General features: G+C 38.4%; 1 pseudogene; it reads left to right on the top strand.

Moving 5' to 3' along the window:
- Positions 1-462: 462 nt before the first annotated feature.
- LOC110576667 overlaps positions 463-16,867 on the top strand; it is a 37,074-nt pseudogene continuing 20,669 nt past the window's right edge.

The following is a 16,867-nucleotide window of genomic DNA, read 5'->3' on the forward strand; positions in this document are numbered from 1 at the left end:
GCTTTTCCCATACCTGGTCACTGTCGCCTTTCTGGGCTTTATCCCTACCTCTACAAACATATAAAGCCCAGTTCTCTAAGCACCCGCTGTTGTTTCTGTGCAGCCCTTCTGACAGATAAAGAAAAATAAACTGTGGTGAGTAATGACAAACTTACCTTCAAAATAAAACAGGAATAGTCTTGGGAGTCAGCATGGGTCAAATGCCGGCTCTGCCTCTTAATTTGCTTCGCGATGATGCACAAGGCATGGAAGCCCAAAGCCCTGAGTCCTCCCATACACAGACCTGACAAATGAGGTTCAATGAGCCTGTAAAAATAGAGATTATGGTCGGTCATAAAAGCTACACCCATCTTCTTTTTCTGACTCTTTGCTCACTGCCTCACATCCTCTCCTCTTTCTCCTTAAATGTACAGGTGAACTAGTAGGTCCAGGGAAGAACGGCAGCTTCAGCTCTGTGCTGTGATGTTGAGGAAGTCACCACCTACCAGCAGGTCTGGTGTGACATCTGTAAAGCCAGAAGAATCGTTGACAACTGCACACCATACTGTGAAAGCAAATGCGCTAGCATCTGCAAGGCGGGCTGCACTCGGGGGAAGACAGGAGCCGTGTGCCATAAAATTAGTAATGACAACAACAGCATTTAAAACCTTTATTTCCAAGATATTCACTAAAGAGATTCAGAAACCTGTTGTTCAAGACAGATTGTCCTTTAGTGAAAAACAAACACCTGCCAGCATTCATTCAAGACCAGGTCAGCAAAGGATGACTGTATTTTAATACACCTGTTGCACTCCTTGCAGCTTAACAAGGAGCCACTGGGAAAATAAACTGTGTGGTAATGGTGCTGGCAGGAAATGAAAAAAGCAAAACAAACAAAACCAGCAACCCCTCCCCCCGCCAAGGCCCATTCTCTGCAGTTATCTTTCAGCTGACAGCATGTTTTACTGTGAATTTTACTGGCTTTACCCTTAGCAAGCATTAACCACCTTAATTGGGAGATGGTGCCAGCATCCTTAGATGTCACTTTGCCTGACAACAGGTGTTCTTAATATACCATGCCATAAGTCCCCTGGTGTTACATTCAATCAGATCTACTCTTTTCATGGGGCTCAGTAATTAGAAATTGTGCAACATTTCACACTTGATTTGAGATTTAGATTTTTCAGCACTCTCCCAGCGGAGTGCTGTCAGAAATAGAATGCTCTTAAATGAAATCATTTGCTTAAAACAATGCATGAAAAAGCATGAGACATACTGATTAAGGGCAATGGTTTTTGGATTTCTTTAGTTTTAGAAATGCCTCAGCTCTCATTGCTCGACATGGCTGTCAATGTTATAAATGACCATGAATATGTCAGGAAGCCTTGATCTTGGTCTCGCTTAGCGCCCCTGACAGGTTCTTGCGAATGCTAAACTGTTCCAGGAGACACATTTGAGCACAGCCTGTGCAATGCCACTGAACAATGGGAGTGTGCTGGGGGAAGACTTTTGTCTGGATGTCACTCTCTGATTGAAAAAGAGCACAATAGAAATGACCTTCTAAATATGCTGGCAGCGAAAGAATTACCTGGTGTGAGGAGAGGTAGTAAAATACTCCTTTTAAAAGTTGGAGCAATAGAATGACAGAGTAGAAAAGGGGAACCAAAATTAGAGAGAAAAGAGGCCAGTCTTTCAGCAGAATGCTTTGTTCCTTTCAGAATAAAATCTTTAAAAGCACGCATCAGTAATCCACCCAAGTCAAACGCCGCCATTGTTCAATGCCTCGATGGGCCTTTATTCTCCGCGCCCCCCCCCCCCCCCCCCCCGGCAGATTTGACACTGATTTCAAATACTACGTTTTGTCTTTAGAGTCTGGTTTTCTTGTTTAGGAAAATTAATAAAAAGTGATAGTAAAGAGCAGAATCCTATTTATGAGGCTTGACATGTTCAGAGTTTTAACGGATATCTCACGCTTAGTGAGTCTTGGGGGAGATGGTGATGCTCTCCCAGTGAGACTCTTGGCTTCTCTCATGCCTCCCATTCCTTCCTTCAAAGGACTGTGAGCTTATCCTCCAAAAGCTTGTCTGACTCCCGATTATTTTCCAGATAAGGATGCTCAAGACCTTCCCTGATCCAGTCCCCACAGTACTTCATAGTCTCCACAACACGTCAGAGTTCACTGCTGTCAAGTCCACCACCTAACATTCCTGACAAGTGATTGCCTACCTCTGCCCTATTGCTTGTCCCATGCATTGTATCTGCAATCCTTTGCCTTCTTCTCCCCATCTCCATGTGTCTTTAGTACTGCTTACCCCACCTCTGCCCCTTAAGCCAAAATGAATTGCTAATCTGTTCAGAAATCCCATAGCAATATATTTGACCCTTCCTAAATCATTTCATCACATTCTCTACCATGCATATAATATACTGTATTATATAGATAATAATATAATACAACATAATATACATCATATAATAGAATATATCATGCAAGATAATAGCATACATTTTGTGCCATATATTATATTTCCCCAAGGTCTAGATGTAATTTGTGCTTCTGTCTCCTCTATACATACCCCTCCCAGAGTGCATTGTATTTAGCGTGTACTAGATAACTTAAATAGATACCAGAAGGAATATCTTTATTCTGATTTCATTCATTCTTTCTTCAGTGGCACAATTTTATACTTGATTTGTTCACAAACGTCCTCATTTTTCTGGCTGAAAATGACAAGGTTGCACTGTGGTCTAGAGAGAAGGCAAGAGAGAAAATGTCCTATAGAAAAGTTGAGGTTCATTGTGGCAAAATGGTTGCTGAAACTGAAGGGGATGTGTTAGAGGATGGAAGCAGAGCTTTCTATCCTAATTGAGCCTGGATTCATTTAGCCCATTCTTCAAGGTACCAACTCCTCCAAAAAAAACTTGCCCTGATCCCTCAGGAAATGCTGTTTTTACCTTGGAATTCTGTGGACTACACTGTATAAAAATATCACAGTTGTGTAGATGAGCCTATTACATCAGTGGTAAGTCTTACAAAAACTGGACTATATTTTGGACCAATTATGGGTAAGAAAGCAACAGATTTTCCACTATTTTTTTCTTATTTGGAAAAAGTGTCATTGCCTCCTGTCCATTCAAAATACTTTGTAAATTCTATTTTAAGATTTAACTAAATAAATCTTTTTAAAAAAGATTTAACTAGATACACATCAATTAGTGAGTCCAAAACCAAATTTTAACCTTTTGCAATTCCAAACAGCCTACAAATGAAGGCTTTTAGGAAAAGAAACTAGTCCTATCATTTGAATTCTAACATTCTTAATCCTTTTTAATTCAACTTGTGAAATGTCTTTAATAATAAAATTCTAGGTTTGCCTACATTTATTTGTCTTTTTTAATTTCAGGAGCAGTGCATATTATTCTAAGCCTCTCAGTTTTACCTCACTAGGTCTCAATTTTCTCATTTTCCAGGTAGAGATCATGATACCACCCACGTCTTTGGCTCCTGGCCATATTGCAGCTGGTGGAAATTGACTTTAGCATTTGCAAATGATTTAATTCGTGCTCCCTGTACCTCACTGTGTTGTTGTGAGGATTACATTTGATAATGTCGAAGTGCTTTGAAACTGGAAAAGTCTTATACTAACGGTGTCATCTCTGAATTGTGGGTCATTTTAGATTGATGACATGGTCTTAATAGTGTCAGAATCACCGACCTTTTGATCAGTTAATTCTATGAAATTAAATAATGTGCTTTGTGGGCACCTGGGTGGCTCAGTCGTTAAGCGTCTGCCTTCGGCTCAGGTCATGATCCCAGTGTCCTGCGATCGAGCCCCGCATGGGGCTCCCTGCTCTGCGGGAAGCCTGCTTCTCCCTCTCCCACTCCCCCTTGCTGTGTTCCCTCTCTCACTGTGTCTCTCTCTGTCAAATAAATAAATAAAATCTTAAAAAAAAAAAAATAATGTGCTTTGTTTCAACATTTGGCCCAATCGTTCATTCGTTCATAGCTGGGATATAGGGTGTTCTGGAGTGTGTGTGCATGTGTGCTTGGAGGAGGATATTAACCTACTCCAAAGTAAGTTCCACATAAAAAAATCAACGTAAATGATGACAACTTTATTTACCAGTTGTTTAACCTGATCCACGGCTCAAGGTCAGATGGTACACATGGCAAGAGCATGCCGATTATTAAATATTATGCTTCCGTTTGAGTTAAAAATAGCCTCTGCTTCCTCTTACGCTTTTCCCCTAGAACCCCACCCCATTGCCAAGACAACTACTGTTCTGACTGGCTGGTGTCTTGATAAATATTTGACTTTTACCTTTTCCTAACTGTGTGAGTAGAAAAAGGGTGAAAGAGAAAATGAGGAGCGCCTGAGTGACTCAGTCAGTTAAGTGTCTCGCTCTTGATTTTGGCTCAGGTCGTGATCTCAGAGTTGAGAGGTGGAGCTCAGCAGGGAGCCTGCTGAAGGTCCTCTCTCTCCCTCTCCCTATACCCCATCCCCCACCAGCGTGTTCTCTCTCTACGTAAATAAATAAATAAAATCTTTGAAAAAAGAGAGAGGAAAAAAATGAGATGTGGGTTGTTCCTAATCTGGATTGATCTTTACAGAGGAGGAAAAGAAAAGGAACGAGCTTACTTAACCAGGTCTTTTCTTTCTGCCTCTACATTTCTTATTCTCCAGCTCCCATCTCTGGAGATGGCCATGTCTGGTGCTCCTGGGCTGTTGCAAGACCTTAATTCTTTCTCTAGTCTTATAATACATTCCAGACTCCTCACATGAACTGCTATTATGCATGCTTGGCATCTAAGATGAGACATTGCCCTTCCTAGATGCCTTTATTTACACCCCAGGCATTCATCACTGTGTACCATAACACACCGCCTTGTTACTTGTTTTTTTATCCCCAGGACTGATCGTTCCTTAGCAGAGTTCTCCGGTGCTCAGGGGATGACCCACAAATGAACGAATAAAGAGGCTTAATGTGTTGAGACTTAGTATATTGAGATCATGTGTGAACATTAAATGCATTTGATCTTGGTTAATTCCTATTTTAGGCACATGAACAATGATATTCAGAGAGAGACACTGATCTGTTCAACATTACACAGAACACCTGTCTGGATTTGAGTGGAGTTTGTCTGATTCCAAAATCTGTATCCTTGCAATGACCTCACACTGCATTTGAAGTGATGAATAAATCTTTCCTTTCCCATTGAGCCTCCTAGCCCATGGGCATTTGTGGTTCACTGAGCGGTCCCATTATTCTCTGACTTGGTTTTCTCCACTGAGATATGAGAATTTTTTAAACCATTTCTGAAGTTTATCCCATACGAGTCTTTACAACGTAAAGATCTTTACAGAATCTGTTCTGTATCCAGCAATCAAATTCAAAATCCACTGAAGTTTGGGATTCTCCAGGCCATTTGTTAAAAAAGATTCTTATGCTTGAACGCTTTAAGCTCCAGTATTCTCTTTCTTTTGTTCTTTTTTGGGTCTGTGACATTTTTTAAGGTTTTACTCTTTGAAACATTTTACAATTCCCATTGTTTGCACAGATGTATTGCACAAGAGAGTGGTGTGGTATCTGCCTTCCCAGCGCTTCCCTTTATCTGGTCTTAATCTTATCAAATTCTCAAAAAGAAAGTTTAGGGGCACCTGGGTGGCTCAGTTGGTTAAGCATCTGCCTTCGGCTCGGGTCATGATCCCGGGGTCCTGGGATCGAGCCCCATATCGGGCTCCTTGCTCAGCGGGGAGCCTGCTTCTCCCTCTCCCTCTGCCTGCCACTCCCCCTGCTTGTGCTGTCAATAAATAAAATATTAAAAAAAAAAAAAAAGAAAGTTTAAAAAAAAAAGTAACTTGAACCTGGTGTGGTTTGTAGATTCTCTGTATTAACTGGTATTTCATCTACTCTTTCCAAACGTGTCCTTTTCTTCGATGCCATGGAAGAGGCCCACAAACTTTGGGCAGGTGGGTGTACCTGCCTAATATGTACCAAGGTCTGCTCAGTCCTCCATCCAGATCCTGGCCAACCCCTAGCCAGTAGCATATCTTGGGTAAATTACAATTTTTTGAGCATTTATGAGTTTACTCATATGTTAAGAGGAAACAAGAATTATAACCACCTTGTTGGGCTGGTAGGGCTGGTAGTAGAAATAAATGTACCTTACTTGACTTAGTCCCAAAGGAATTTTAGTAAACTGATTTTTATATGTAATTCTTTTTTAAAAAACAAGATTTTATTTATTTATTAGAGACAGAGAGAGCACAAGCAGGGGGAGTGGCAGAGGAAGAGAGAGAAGCAGGGTCCCCACCAACCAGGGAGCCTGATGGCGGGCTTGATTCCAGGATCCTGGGATCATGACCTAAGCCGAAGGCAGACACTTAACCAACTGACCCACCAGGCATCTCTGATTTTTATATATAATTCTTTTAAAATAAAGAGATTTCAGTTTAGGAATTTGAAAAAAAGAGAGAATATAAATGTTTTTGAAAAAAAAAACCTTCAATACTAGTATATTTTTTATCAGTTTCCATTCTATCACAATGTTTTATGGGAAAGAATTCCCAGGCTTCTCACTTTCAATGTGTTTTTAAAAAGTGGGGGGTCATTAGCAGCAAGGAAACAAATTCTCTTCTACAGCCTCCAGGAAGGAGAACAGCCCTGCCTAGAACCGGATTTTAACCTGTGAAACCTGTCAGACCTTAGGCCATGTACGATAATCAAGTTTTGTTGTTTTAAACAGTAAGCCTGTGGTAAGTTGTTACAGCAGCAAATGGAAAACTAATATACCTACCTTGTATCACCCACTAGGTAGCATGCTTCCTGTGAGCAGGAATTGATCTTGTGGTCACTATATTTCTTGTATCAAGAGTAGTGACTGGTACATTATCCATAAATTGTTGATGAATGTTAATTAATAATTTTGGATTGATTAATCTTTTTGTCAGATTCTACATAATAACTCTCAAAAGAAATGTATCAAATAATAACTGCTTACATTTTATAATTCATAAGGCATATTTATATCCATTATTTGATTTTATTTTAGGATACAATATGAAGGACGTATAGAGTATTATTTTTAATTTAAATGTTGAGAAACTGAAGATCTGAGATGTGAATGAAATTTTGCTGCTTCCGGCAGGTGGTAAAGGGGCAATCTTGTACTCCACGTCTGGTATTTGAATTTCAAATCCTTGTGAGTATCTAGTGATTAATTAATTTATCTAGTCACATTCATCAATAATTGAGTACTTAAGAACTAGGCAGGGTACTAGGAACTGAAACAAAGTAAACAAATTGTTCTCCCTCCATAATTCAGAACCTAGTAGCAAATACAGACATACAAATAATCACTCAATGTAGTAAGATAAAGCTCACAGTTAAAGAAGGCAGGTTCAACACATTTTTCAATTTCTCTCCAAATGCAGTCCTAAAATGATACTACAAAAATAAAATATGGAAAAACTAATAACTGCAGAGCAAACTCAAGAGGACTGAGCATACAAGATTGCTCCACCGTGTGTTTTCAGATAGAAATGGATGAGGAGTATGACTCCCCTTTCGGAAGCAGAGGTGGTCACAGCTCCAAGCGTTCACAAAGATGGATCTAGAAATTAGGGAATTGGTTGCCAACAAACTCCTGCAGAGGGTCAGGCCTGAAGCAGTCCAGGAACTGCAGAGGAGGGACAAGACACAAGCTGAACACAGGGACACGGATGGAAAATCTGGATCTGTACAGTTTTCTTTTGCATAACCCTCCTCTTTCAAAGATAGAAGACGCTGAAGTATGCACACATGCTTTGACATACACTGTAGGTTCCCTAAATAGTACGTTTTCCCAGCTTTCTTCCTGTCCTTCCTTCACTATTTATTTTTTTTAAGATTTTATTTATTTATTTGAGAAAGAGAGTGAGCACACAAGCAGTGGGGAATAGCAGGCGGAGGGAGAAGGAGGCTTCCCGCTGAGCAGGGAGCCCCATGCGGGGCTTGATCCCAGGACCCTGGGATCATGACCTGAGCCAAAGGTAGATGCTTAACAGACTAAGCCACCCAGGCATCTCCGCCTTCACTATTTAGCCTTAAAAAAACACATCCCTGCCTTTCCATTCTCTACAGCATTTGGGGTAGCTTTGTAAAACCAATCTGACAATAAATTCCAGCCAATACGATCAGAGTGGAAGTCTGCTGGGGAGCTTTCTACAAGGGTGTGATGCATGGAACTATATAGCAGCGTATTTACATGATAGGATACAGCTGAGAGAATTAAGAACACATCCTGCCATTGCTAAGCTATGAAACCAGTGACAGCAACATTCTAGTTCCAGATTTTCTGCTCTGTGAAAAAAAGTAACCCCTACTTTCTTCAGCCATCAGTAGAAGTGTTTTCTGTTATTTGGAGGCAAAAATCATTCCTAAAAATTACATATACATAGATTTAGTAGAAACTAGAAAAGATACACATATATGAAATTATGAAAGAGAAAAATGTTGATGAGACAAGGTCCTGAGGGGTTGGACTTCTAGAGCCCAGGTAGAGATTAGTTTGGGCAGGAAGATTGAGGATGTCTTTTCTGGTAGGACAGAAAGGATGCGTGTGAGGATGAATATAGTTTCAAAAAAGGGGTAAAGGGGAGACAACATGCTGAGAAATCTTTTGCTTGAAAACCTGAATTTTTCTCTATGAAGTAAGATGCAAAGTTACTTGTGTGTGTGTGTGTGTATGAGCACGATGTGCATTTTATGTTTAGTAGAGAGTTTGAGGAGTTAAAGGAAAGTGAAGTTTGTAGTCACACTCGAGGCAGCTAGGAATGGAAGCTGACTACCATCATAAAGATAGTTACGCAGCTTTGGAGACCCACCAGGACTGCATGGTGATGACTCAGAGGTAGAGGTTTGCACATAAGAGAGCTGACAGTGATAATCACAGATGCATGTCAGAGGAGTTTAGGCCAATTAGGCAGCACCATATAATAAAAAGAGCAGGGGCTTCGGAGTGACACTGGCAAGACTCTTTTCCTAGTTATATCACTTATTAACTTTATGGCATTGGGTCGTCTGCTTTACTTCTCTGAGACTCAGTTTACAAAACATATAAAGTGCTATCTGCAATGTGTGGCAAATAATTGCTAAACAGTGAAAAATGATATTGATGGTGTGCTTTTACTCCTGTTATTACTGGGTGATCAGTGACAAGTAATTGATAATCTGAGGAAGCTAATAGAATGAGAGGTCAAGATAAGGGAATATTGGTGAGGTAATGAATAAGAATAGTTAAGACTTAGAGAGATATAACAACGTCAGCTAGTAGTAAAAGAGAGATGTCAGAGTTTAATGTTTCATATATGAAGCCCTTGGGGGCAATAACAAAGTCCAGATGCCTCCGTAAGTATGATTTGCTGGAGTGTATGTGAAGGACCTTGGAGGAGCTGTTAAGAAATGTTGACATCACAGTATAAAACATGTTGACAACACGAATACTGAAAACATCCAAGTCCAGGATCAAAGTCAGAGTAGGTGTAAATAGTCAGTAGATTAGCAAATGACATCAATAAAGAGGTATGCAGGGTCACCAGGGTGGCTCAGTCGGTTGAGCCACCAACTCTTGGTTTTAGCTCAGGTCATGATCTCAGGGTTGTGAGATCGAGCCCTGGGTCAGGTTCCAAGCTCAGCACAGAGTCTGCTTGTCCCTCCCCACCTTCTGTTCCCCCGGCTCATTCTCTCTCTCTCAAATAAATAAAATCTTAAAAAAATAAAAAAATAAAGAGATGTGCAGAATAACAAAATTACATGGGATTCAAAGACTGTATCTTTATATGAAAATAGCAGGATATGGCAACAATGACTTAGAGAATTTCGATGTTCCCCTCTGCTGACTGCAGCACACAGGGAGTGGGAACATCATTAGAATAGAAGCAGGGATGTAGAAATCAAATGCTGCCATATTCTAGTTTTGAAACCTTGAACAGATTTTTTTTTTTAAAGATTTATTTATTTATTAGAGAGAGAGGGGGTAGAGGGAAAGGGAGAGAAATCTTCAAGCAGACTCTGTGCTGAGCGTGGAGCCCCACATGGGCTCAGTCACAGGACCCTGAGATCCTGACCTGAGCCAAAATTGAGAGCGGTCTCTTAACCGACTAAGCCCCACAGGCACCCCAAAACCTTGAACAGATATTTAAATTCTTGGGTCTCAGGTTCTTCAACAGAGTAGTAATGTCTATTTCAGAGGGTTACTGTCTTGTTGCATGAGATAAATTATATTAAAGCCTCAGTAGCAGATCTTGTATATGTAGCACTTTTCATTATCCTCAAAAAAAAAAAGCTGGAAATGTATGTGGTCCTGGGAAGAGTCACATTTCAGTTAAGATTGAATGTATCAGGAAAGAACCTTTTAGTCTCTGGATTATGCCATTAGATGACTAGGAAGGAAATTTAGGATAAGTCATTACAACTTCCTATAGCAATCAGCTTGCTTTAAAACACTGACTTACAAGCAGGAGAAAACAAATGGTACTATCTCTCAACTATGAAGTCTTAAAACAGATTCCCAATTAGAATTGCAATTGCATTTCTTTCTTTCTTTTTTTTTTGGCCATTAGACATTTCATCAATACATTCTATTGCCTTGCCTGCTGGAAGACTTTCATCAATGAGAAGATAACCTTTTAGCTGGGTACAAGGGTGAGTCGAGAGACCAGCAATCGATGAATCTCTCAAACTTTGTAAATGACAGGGCAGTTTCATGATCTCTAACCTTTACTGCACTATAGATATTTGTTAGGAAAAATGAATAAAAGAAAGTAAAACGATTGTGAAACTACTCTACTGGCTAACAGTGATAAAGCTACATAATATCATAATTGTTAATAATTTCTGATCCTCTTTAATGTGTTTGGATTTTCAAGACTGGATTCATCCTTGTTTGTGGCCAAAAAACAAAAGCCCACAAAAAATATTCTCGTGTATATATGAATAACATGAGCTACATTGTTCCATATAATACAGAAGCATCAAGAGATATTAATTAATTTTAGTGCTCTGGTAAGGCTGAATTTTTTTGCCTAGCAAGTAAGTAAGACATTATTCTCTATTTCATGAATAACAAAATGACACATTTCAATTTGTACACATTATTAATGTGCATGAGAGTTTTATTTTTCCTCAAAGCCAAAATTTTCCCTTTTTGAGAAAGAAAACCAAATATCTACTTGTTAGTTAAAATGCAGTCAATTATTATTGTAATTACTTTTTATTAAATTTCCTGAGACATGCTAATCTCTGAGAAGCCTGACATTTTGTTTAGTTAATACTTACAAAAGTCATTCCAGACAGAACTTTAAAAAATACAGAATCTTAGAGCCCAGAATTAAATGGGATTTGGTAATGTTTTTGACCTTCAGTTATTCAACTAACCGAAGGGAGAAAGAGAACAAATCAGTTCTCTTGTGGATAAGAATGACCAAGCCAATCACTCTTTCAAATTTTCTTATTACAAGTTGTTAATACAAAGACACTACAGACAGGTGCTCTGTATTTAAATATTATTCTGTGAGAATTACTTTAAAAAAATAGACTTTAGTTTTTGGGTTTTTTTTTTTTTTAGTAATTTCAGGTGTATAGAAAAATTTAGGAGAATGTATACAAAGTGTTCCCATGTACCCCAACACCCTTCCTCATCTTTCTTCTATTATTTTTTTTAAGATTTTATTTATTTATTAATTTGAGAGAGAGAGAGAAAGAGAGAGCATGGGCAGGGGGGAGAGAAGTAGGCTCCCCACTGAGCAGGGAGCGCAATGCAGGGCTCTATCCCAGGACCCCGGGATCACGACCTGAGCAGAAGGCAGATGCTTAACTGACTGAGCCACCCAGGTTCCCTGAGTTTCTTCTATTATTAATATCTTGCATTAGAATAGTACATTTGTTAATATTGATGAGTATGGATACATTATTATTAATTAAAATCCATAGTTTAAATTCAGGTTCACTCTTAATATTGAACATTATATAGTTTTTATACTCTCTTCCCTTCAAATTCTGGGCATCTACTTATCTTTTTACTGTCTCCATAGTTTTGCCTTTTCCAGAATGTCAAAGAGTTGGAATCATAGAGTATGTAGCCTCATCACATTGGTTCTTTTCATTTAACAATATGCATTTAAGGTTCCTCATGGTTTTTTAGGACTTGATAGCTCACTTTTTTATTGCTGAATAATATTCCATTGTATGGGTCTACCAAAGTTTGCTTCCCCATTAATTTACTGAAGAGCATCTTGGTTACCTCCAAGTTTGGGCAACTATGAATGCAGCTGCTATAAACACTTACACACAGGTTTTTGAGTAGACATAAGTTTTCAACTCATATGGTTAAATACCATGGAACTCGATTGCTGGATTGTATGGTAAAATTATATTTTGTTTTGTCAGAAACTGCTAACCTGTCTTCCAAAGTGCCTGTACCATTTTGAATTCCTATCAGTCATGTATGACCGTTCCTGTGGCTCCACATCCTTACCAGCATTTGGTGTTGTCAGTGTTTTGGATTTTCACCATTCTAACAGGCAAGTAGTGGTATCTCACTGTTCTCTGGTGAGACTTCTGCTCAGATATTTTGCCCATCTTTTAATTGGAGAGAATTGCATTTTTAAATTAATATTTAATGCTTCAGGACAGACAAAGGCAAAGACAATGATGCCCGAGCCAGTAAGATTTGACCAGGAGTAGATGACTGAGTAATGGAAGTCTGTGTCAATAAAAAGAAGTTTTTGGGACATGGTATAAAAAGAATGAGAGCTGTTACCATGTCCATTCAGGTTCTGTTAGGTGTAAGAAGACTTGTTCTCAAGTATATTCCAATTGTTGGAATGGAGAGATTAACCCATTTTCTCTTGCTGCTATCAAATATTTAAATGTTTAATATTTAAATTACTCCTCTTATTTTAACCAAGAACCCTATGTTAAGAATGCTTTCATTTGTTTTACAAGTATTTATTAAATGGCTACTATGTGTTAAGCACTGTTTTAGATTGAGAAAATGCAGTGATGAATCCGACAAATGTCCCTCAACTAGAGGAACTTACAGTAAATTTGGAAGCGTCAGATTAACAAGTAAGTGCATAAAAAATAAGACAGTTTTAAAGGAAGAAAACTAAAACCGGAAAATGAATAAAATAAGATAGGATTAATGAGATAGAGGCTGATTAGAAGGGATATCTGATCAGAGAAGGAGTCTCTGAGGAGGGGATATTTGAACAAAACCTAGAGGAGGAATCAGATGTGGGAAGATGGTGGTGATAAGTGCAGGTTTGGGCTGGAAGTTTCCAAAACTGAAGCAAGAACAAGTGGGAAAGCCATGAGGTAGGGCTGCATTAGGCATATTTGAGAAATAAAAAGAAAGCCAGTGCAGCTGAAGTGTGATGAGTGAACTCTAGTAGCATTTTGCCCAACTGCTGATTGTTTTCCAAGAAAACAAACAAAAGCAATGAAAACATTTCAGTTACAAAATAAAATCTCGTGCGAGTGCTAAATTAAAACTTCAGAGGAATTAAGCAATGAAAAGTTCATAGTATCACTTTCCCATAGGCAATTGGATATTAAAACAATAAATACTAAACCATAAAATACATATATGGAAGTCTAACTCAATTCTGATGTTTCCCTGGATGGCCATTATGGCAGACACTAAAATATTACCCAACATGTATTTCTCACCTTCATTCCTATTAATATAACCTTATTTATTGGAGATTGCAAGGTCCCAGCTTGCTATTTCAGTACCACTTGCCACAGGGAATAACCATATGACACAGACAATAACTGAAAGTCATCAGCAAAATTCTAATGGGAAGTTGTGGGAAATCTGTTGATTTCCTGATAAAAGAGCAAGGAACAGAAATGACTGCCTCCACTCCCATACCCCTTCTCCCTTGAAGACTCTCTTGATGGATCCATCTGTATAGCAGCTATTAGGAACATGTGTGAATGACTGCAATCATTAGGCTACAAGCCAGGTTCTCAGATAACACCACTGTGCAACTGAACCTACACAAGTTAACAGCATATGTCCCCAAATAGGTGAGAAAGCAATATATGGCTTCCATTTCGTCAAGCTTTCTGTCACTCACCCATGTTCCTAATTGCTAGGACTATTTGATGATTTCTTCCTTAATCAAATATCAAAGAATCACTTTTACTTTTTTTGGGCGGGGGAGGACACACTGTGCTTGTGCTCAGTGTAGTTACTGGGACTTCAGTAAACATAAGCAAGAGGAAGCAACATGCATTGACCTCTTACCAGAAGCCAAGTGAAGTTGTTAAAGCCAGATGTATTTATCACTTGAGCATCACTAGGAAGCTGGTGCTGTTAACATTCACATTTTATCGATCAGGAATCTGAGGTTCAGAAATGTAAAGTAACTAGTCCGTGGCCACCCATCTCATAAGTGGCAGTCAGGATCTGAACCCAGGTTCCAGGGTCCCTGGCTCCAATCATTACACAAGGTTGAATGGACCAAGCTAATGAGGTTTTATGTACAAATTCTGATTCCTTCAGCGTTGGTGGAAAAAAGGATAAATATAGAGTGACTCTAAGGCAACATGTATGCTTACTGTACATATTAAGGTTTAGTATTTACATACATGTTTTTATCACTGTCTGTGTAATGACCAGTTAATAGTTTTGCAGGGGAAAAATGAAATAAAACAGCAGTCTTGATCAAGTGCCAAATATTAGCCTTGCTGGAATTTAAAATGGCTAAATAATATATGTATTTTTTCTTTTAGAAAGCTGATTTAAAGAAAACACTGACAGATTGTTAAGAGACCAAATTAGAGGATAGCCTGCTAATAAAGGTCATCGCACAGTGTGCGCTTCTGTTTGGTTTGGAAACTGAAATTTGAGAAAATGTTTGTACACAATCACTGCAGCTGTCCAATGTTTTTCTTGAGTTAGAGGTTCCCTGTTTTTACGGCATAATTACAGAGCCCTGTGTACCCAAGAACCTCGAAACAAGCTGCATTTCAAAAGACCTCTAGTGCCCAGCAAGCTGTCAGTTCAAGCCCATACACTGTTCAAAGAAGGAATCTGATGGTAATAAGTCTTTACACAAATCAGATAATTGAGTTACAATAAAGTTAAGAGATTCATCGCCTGTTTCACATGTGTTTCTGTTGCATGGATATTAAAAGGCTGGCATCTCTTTAACCATTAGTACTCATTTATGAAAGTTCTCATCAGTGTGTGAATGCAATTAATAATAGCATTATTGTTTCTTCCTATTGCTTTTACATCACTGTTACCAACGCCAATACATGTTTTCACAATTTTGTTGATAGCGACACAAAATACTGTTTTTATGGAGAGTATGGAATATCTAAACCCATATATTGATAACTTGGGCAGATTACACATAATCTCAGCATTCAAAAGAACTCATCAAGTATGTTAGATACACACCCTCCTCCACTGAGGCATCTGCTTGATTGTCACTCTCAGAGAGGCTTCCCTCACCCCTGCATAAAAACAGTAGCCGGCTCCCATCTTCCCATCTCCTCCTTCATCTTCAGAGAACCTAAAATTGTTGTATCTATATTTGTTTCTGTACTTACTATCTATCGCCCTTCTAGAATAAGTCTTTGTCTATTCTCTGCTACATACTTAGGATGCTGAACAGGGCTGGGCTTATGATAGGTGCTTATTAAATTTTGGCTGAAATAACAAATGAATGCACATTGCTGATTTCTTCTCTGAACTAATTATTCAACAATGAGACTAAATAGAGAGTCATAATGTCTTACTCACCTAATATTTGTGTGAAATGTGGACATCATAAGGTCTAAAGAGCATTCCTTCCAGAAGACATCCCGTTCCTTCTCACGTGTGATAGCGTAGCTTACTTTGGACAACACTACAAATATATTTACTTTCAGATTAAATGCTTTTTCACAAAAGTTCACCATAAGGACTGGAGCAATATTTACAGGCATAATAGTTAAACCCAGGTGGAACATAATTATCTTCATACTTTCTTATCTTAACCATAATCCAACAAATTACTTTAATTAAGCATAATACTAAGGAAAAACAGGAAAAGTGATTAACAAAATAACTTTCAAATGGAAGCATTTACTCTTATCCTTAACTCTGAAAATGGATTTATGATGAAAATTTTAAGACTGTCTCTCCATAGGATGAGATATGAACCCCCTTTGGTACCAAACATTTAACAGAATGTATAATAAACTATGAGGATAAAACAGAACCTACCAAAAGAGACATTTCACACAGTCACACGTGAGCTCTTCCACGTCTCTACTGAATCCCCAAAGAATGAACCCTCAAATTCTAATCCAGAGGGAAAGGTACTTCTAGTGAAGTCTGATCATCTGCCTCATCTGCTTTATCACTGCCCCTTGACTTGTTTCAAGCTTCACAATTTATTACAGCTATTCTTTCCAGTTAATAGTTAGGTGTTGTGATGATTTCCAATTTTTTTTTAAATGAGTGGTGTTTTCACATTTTGCTTGTTTTTGAAATTTATTTAGTTGGTTTGCTTTTGATTATTTCAGAGATGACAAAGAAGATGGAAATCCCTCTGCTCTGATGTATTTAACCAGAGGATCATGGGTCTCACCTACTTTAAATTAATACTTTGAAAGAAAACTTGATTTGTCTACAAATACATTGAAAACTCTATGGTTTATTTGTGATTAGTTTTGTACCCATATCTACATCTCTATTTAATATAAATTGAAAGCTTTCTGTATCTTATGACATTTAAAAAACACACACATGAAAATCAACCCTTTTGAGCATTTAAAAACTCATCTTTTGTTGCCTTTGTGGTTGTTGTTCATTTAGTTTTTGTGTGTTACATAACAAAATAGC

This window comes from Neomonachus schauinslandi, chromosome 11 (genome assembly GCF_002201575.2).
Source record: "Neomonachus schauinslandi chromosome 11, ASM220157v2, whole genome shotgun sequence".
Classification (NCBI taxonomy): Eukaryota; Metazoa; Chordata; class Mammalia; order Carnivora; family Phocidae; genus Neomonachus; species Neomonachus schauinslandi.